Source organism: Staurois parvus, unplaced genomic scaffold, assembly GCF_062004578.1.
Source record: "Staurois parvus isolate SC_StPar_1 unplaced genomic scaffold, SC_StPar_1.0 ptg000657l, whole genome shotgun sequence".
NCBI classification, from domain to species: domain Eukaryota; kingdom Metazoa; phylum Chordata; class Amphibia; order Anura; family Ranidae; genus Staurois; species Staurois parvus.
The window spans coordinates 3,134,773-3,140,772 of record NW_028318453.1 but is presented as its reverse complement, the minus strand read 5'-3'; positions in this window follow the sequence as shown (position 1 = coordinate 3,140,772).

The following is a 6,000-nucleotide window of genomic DNA, read 5'->3' as shown; positions in this document are numbered from 1 at the left end:
TTCAGAAGAAGCAAAAAAAAACAAACAATTGTTATTGTTAACCCTTTCCAGATCTATGTCCACCCAAAAAAAAAAAAGTTTTGGCTTTAGATACATTTTTGGAAAAATTAATTTCTGCATGGGTTGGGTGGACTCTCACATAATGTGCAAGTATGCGTATTATAGCACTATTAACTGTCAGGCTTTTGCTCCTGCAGCATTGTCTGGTCAAGGCTGCAGGCATCATTTTTGCTACTTCTTTCAAGTCTCCATGCTGCTCCTCTTCAGCAATTTGATGGCCACTGACAATGTAACATCTGTGCATATGCACAGGAATTACATTGTCCCTGGCAATTGGCTTTATTTTTGGCATGCAGAGAATAGGCTGGGATGCACAATGTGTTCATTATAAAAAAAAATTGCAAAGAGCCAGGGGAAAATGTATTTTGTTTGTTTTCCTTTTTTGTTGCATGTTACTTTAGCAAGTAAATCTATCTTCTTGCAATTTTAACTTTAGTTCTGTTTTAAGCAAATTATAATTTCAGATGCATTGGCTGCAATGAAGCAGTCCAGAATATATATACAGGATTTTCAAGCTACCTTTAACACAAATTTGACTTTGTTAATTATTAACCAAATTGTTCATGAGATTTAGAAGTTGTATCGCAATGTAAGCCAACCTCTTCATCTCATAAACAGCTTTACAACTTCTCGCCTGTTTGGAAATGTCACAATATTGGGAAACAGGCATATTGTAAAAAAATATTTTAAATTGTCAAGGGTTGTGGCTACTAAAAACTATACAAAGCAGAAGAATATGAATCTGAATACTATATAATCTGAATATATAACTTAAGTCTGTATGGCTATAAGGTTAAAGGCATAGTTCACCTTTGCCAAAAAACTGCCTATGCAGATAAGGGGCGTCCATATTTCAAAACAAACTGTGCACCTTTGTTCAATGTTGAATTATGCCCTTACTATAGATGTAGACCATTTACGTACCTCATGAATCCTGACTGAAAAACGCTCAGAGATTGCATCATTCCATCCTGCCTTGTTGTTAGGACATTGCTAGAACATGCCCAGCTGTCTTACGGTGTTGACCAAATCTATAGATTATGAAATATAATATTTCTCTGATATGATTTGGTGAATTAAGAGTTCTTACCCAGAAGTGAAAGGTTTAACACAACAACCAAAATTTATTGGTGAATAGTATGGAGGTCTAAACTAACACAAACAATCTATCTAGTTACATAAAAGAAACATTATTAAGAAAGCTCTAACATATTACAAAATACAAACCGTGAGACAGAAAAGATATAAGACAAACATTTAGATATAAATGCAAGGGATATATATTCCATGGAAGTGTACGTATGGGTTCCATTGTCTTAACTGGTGTTCCAAAGCGAGCCTCTCTCTCCATCTAATTTCTATTGTTATAGACCTCTCCTCCATTAGTTTTTATGGAGTAGCTCTGATTGGTTGGCAAATCTATTCCCTTGCATAATTGGCTAACTTCAAATCCCCTGTATTTAGCATACACCAACCCCCTTTAAGGCAAATCTTGGCACAACCTTTATGGAATTTAAGCATGCCAGTTCATGACCTTTTCCTGGAAAAATAAGTATTCATGAATGGCTGGCCACCTCCATTGCATATTAAAAAGAGGGATACTTTGAAGTGGATATTTGTGAAGCCAACAGGTTTGGGTCCCATTGTTAGATAAACTAACTTTGGCACCGAACCGTCTGAAAGCGGATTCTCAGCAAAGGATTTTCAAGACTTCTGTTACACAGTAAAGAATTGATTAATAGAACATTCACTCTGGCAACTTAAACCATCCCCAACTATCTGTAGAACAGGGATTGATGGGAAGACATATTACAAACTCACACTGATACAGCTCTAACTGAAATATATTCATAATTACAATATTATTTACAGTGGTTAATGAAGATTTCACAAACTCATTATCTAACAACGGTTCACCTCTACCATCACAGAATCAAGCTCTTCCTTTGTTTCAAACCCCCTCACATGCTCTCTCTTCCCTGATGCAGTAACTTAGCATTTGAGAGGCTCCCTTGATAGTGGATGTGAACAGTAAAAGCTGGGAGTATCTTAGTGTAGTCAGGTGATGGGCTACAGAAATATGAGACATACTGATGTTAAGCTGCACCATCCTCCTTCAGCTAGCTAAAGCCAAGCAAACCCATAGACGTCTATGCAGAGTTCCGAGATTCCTGGGAGTTGTTTGAGACGGCAGCCATATAATGGCAACGCTATAATGGATACACTACAGATCCCAATAGGTACTGTGCAGTAGGAGGAGTGGGGAATTTTTTATTAAACTGCCTTCCTTTTGGCACTGAGGGAGTTAGAGAGGACACCTCTGTCTGAATATTTGATTGCCAGCTGGAGAGCATACCAGTGAAGATGTGAGCCTGAGACTGGGGGTGAGGACACCCAGGGGCAGAGCAGAACTGCCCATATCACAGTGCCTGCACCACTGCCAAAGGGAGACTGCAATGTCCACCCACCTTTCCCATTACAGGTTTCCTAGGGGCCCCCTTTCTACAGCAAGAGGTCACTGCAGCATCCTAGGGACTGGTGAGAGGGCCATGCACCCATTAATGATACTGCAACAGGGACTGAACCACTCAATCCATACCACGGCCATGCTGCACCCTATACTGCACTTATTCCAAACCTAGACTACACCTATATCAACCCTTTACCACAGTGCAAAATGGATTGAGCCTCTGTTTATACTGCTTCCTGTGACAATTTTGTGGTTATTTGCCCTCATTTCCTAACAAACTAGTAAAACAACGAAGAGTACAAATATGGGCAACAAGTATGTAATGGATTACAAGAATGTTTAGCTCAGCATTCTGGAACAACTGACTAATAGTTAACGCAAGTGTCAGGCACTTCCTACCAAAATTTGAGCTATGGGTTGACCTGCAAACTCCACTCAGCTTGACAAAAGTCAATTTAAAAATTGATAGAGATAATTGAAAAATTATAAGCTTAACAGTGACCGAATCTTAACAAATGGAGTCACTGTTCGAAAGCGCCAGCAACCACAGTTGTCATGGCTGCCTTTACACTGTGGAGTGTGTATGGAGGATTTTATTAATTCTCTCTCGAGGGCTGAGTTTGAGCTTTTAATGGAAGCCTGTACTTTTTATTGCAGTATGCTTATACCAACTATTGTTACCTGAACTACTAAAATTAACCCTAGCTAAGCCAAACTTTGGTATGTAGGTTTTGCATCCAAAAACTTTTGCCAAGCAACGTATGAGTGTGATTCACCTGCAGTGCACTATTACTGAAGAATTACTTGTTTTGTTTGTAGAGTCATAAATGTTAGAACGTTTTACTTCATATAAATCCCCAAAGAGGGAATGCCATGTCTCAAAGCCTATTGCTAGGGCTGGCCAAGCTGGTTGCGATACCTGTGGATCAGTTAGCAGTAGGATATGAGGGGGTGGGAAGACAGCACCCAGAATTACTACTTTACAGATGAGAACTAATGTGATGGTGGCATTGAAGAAAACGTGTTGCGTAAATTCCACCACTTTCTGCAGTGGTACACAACTGGAGGCTTTCTTCCAGATACAGCAAATTAAATATCATTACTTTTTCATTTGGAACAAACATAACAGCAACATCAGCCATCAGTTAGGATGCAAGATAAACCAATTGAGCACAATGCCTCTCTGACTATCTTCTTTCTCTTCCACTTTTTACCATTCAGTCCTGATATCAGTAAATGTTTCAACTAAAAACAAACGTACTGTATGTTCCCACACATTTAATCACCTGGCAGCTTAATGCTCTCATGTCCAAGTTGCTGATGTTGCAGCTCCAGCTTGTGATAAGCAGCCACCAGCCCAGCAAGCACAGCAGATTCCAGTGGAAGACATCCAGCAGCCACTACATCTTCAAGAAACCCATCTGCATGACAGTATTGTTGTTCGAATTGTGTTCTCATCACCAAACCTCTCAGTTTGCATCCAGGCCATATCTTTCACATCTCATGGGATAAGCTTTTTTTTTTTATCACTTTAAAGCAGAGCAATTCATGATGAAACAGTGCAACAAACCAGTAATCATTGGTTTGGGGGTCTTTGGCTAAGGCCCCACTTGGTGGCAGCTCATTAAGGAGACCTGCCATGTTCTGTGTTCTTTTAAAGAGGCAACCAAATTTAAAAGCAGGGACGAGGGCTACATTTCTGCACAAGGAGATGTCAGTACTGCTGCATTTATCTCCTCCTGAGCACTCTCATTGCAATAAAAACATGTGGGAAATGTTGAAGGCTTGCAAAGTGAATCTACATATACAGTGAAGGAAATAAGTATTTGATCCCCTGCTGATTTTGAATGTTTGCCCACTCACAAAGAAATGATCAGTCTAAAAATCGAATGGTAAGTGTATTGTAACACAGAGACAGGATAGCAACAAAAAATTCAAAAGAAATGCATGTTTAACAAATTATGCACTGATTTGCATGTTCATGAGGGAAATAAATATTTGATCCCCTTCACAAAACATGACTTAGTACTTGGTGGCAAATCCCTTGCTGGCAATCACAGAGGTCAGATTTTTCCTGTAGTTGGCCACCAGGTTTGCACACATCTCAGGAGGAATTTTGGCCCACTCCTCTTGGCAGATCCTCTCCATTAAGGTTTGGTGGCTGATGTTTGGCAGCTCTAACTTTCAGCTCCCTCCACAGATTTTCAATTGGATTAAGGTCTAGAGACTGGCTAGGCCACTCCAGGACCTTAATGTGCTTCTTCTTGAGCCACTCCTTTGTTGCCTTGGCCGTGTGTTTTGGGTCATTGTCATGCTGGAACATCCATCCACGACCCATTTTCAATGCCCTGACTGAGGGAAGAAGGTTCTCACCCAAGATTTGACAATACATTGCCCCGTCCATCGTCCCTTTGATGCAGTGCAGTTGTCCTGTCCCCTTAGCAGAAAAACACCCCCAAAGCAGAATGTTTCCACCACCATGTTTGACAGTTGACAGTTTGACAGTTGGGATGGTATTCTTGGGGTCATAGGCAGCATTCCTCCTCCTCCAAACACGGCGAGCTGAGTTGATGCCAAAGAGCTCGATTTTGGTCTCATCTGACCACAACACTTTCAACCAGTCCCCCTCTGCATCATTCAGATGTTCAGTGGCAAACTTCAGATGGGCCTGGACATGTGCTTTCTTGAGCAGAGGGACCTTGCGGGCACAGCAGGATTTCAATCCTTATCGGCGTAGTGTGTTACCAATTGTTTTCTTGATAACTGTGGTCCCAGCTGCCTGGAGATCATTGAGAAGATCCTCACGTGTAGTTCTGGGATGATTCCTCACTGTTCTCATGATCATTGACACTCCATGATGTGAGAGCTTGCATGGTGCACCAGACCTAGGGAGACTGACAGTTGTTTTGCGTTTCTTCCATTTGTGAATGATTGCACCAACTGTTGTCACCTTCTCACCAAGCTGCTTGGCGATAGTTCTTGTGTTGATCTACAATCTTGTCCCTGACATCCTTGGACAGCTCTTTGGTCTTTGCCATGGTGGAGAGTTTGGAATCTGATTGTTTGATTGCTCCTTCCTGTGGACAGGTGTCTTTTATACAGGCAACAAAATGAGATTAGCAGCACTCCCTTTAAGAGACTGCTTCTAAACCTGTATGAAAGACACCTGGTAGCCAGAAATCCTGCTGAATGATAGGGGATCAAATACCTTTTTCCCTCATGAACATGCAAATCAGTGCATAATTTCTTAGACATGCATTTCTTTTGAATTTTGTGTTGCTATTCTGTCTCTCAGTGTTACAATATACCTACCAATCCATTTTTAGACTGATCATTTCTTTGTGAGTGGGCAAACATTCAAAATCAGCAGGGGATCAAATACTTATTTTTTTCACTGTATTCTGCTAAGTTTAGGTTTTAGCTGCAAGGATACACTTTTGCATCGTCAGTCTTCCACTAGAGCTTTTGGA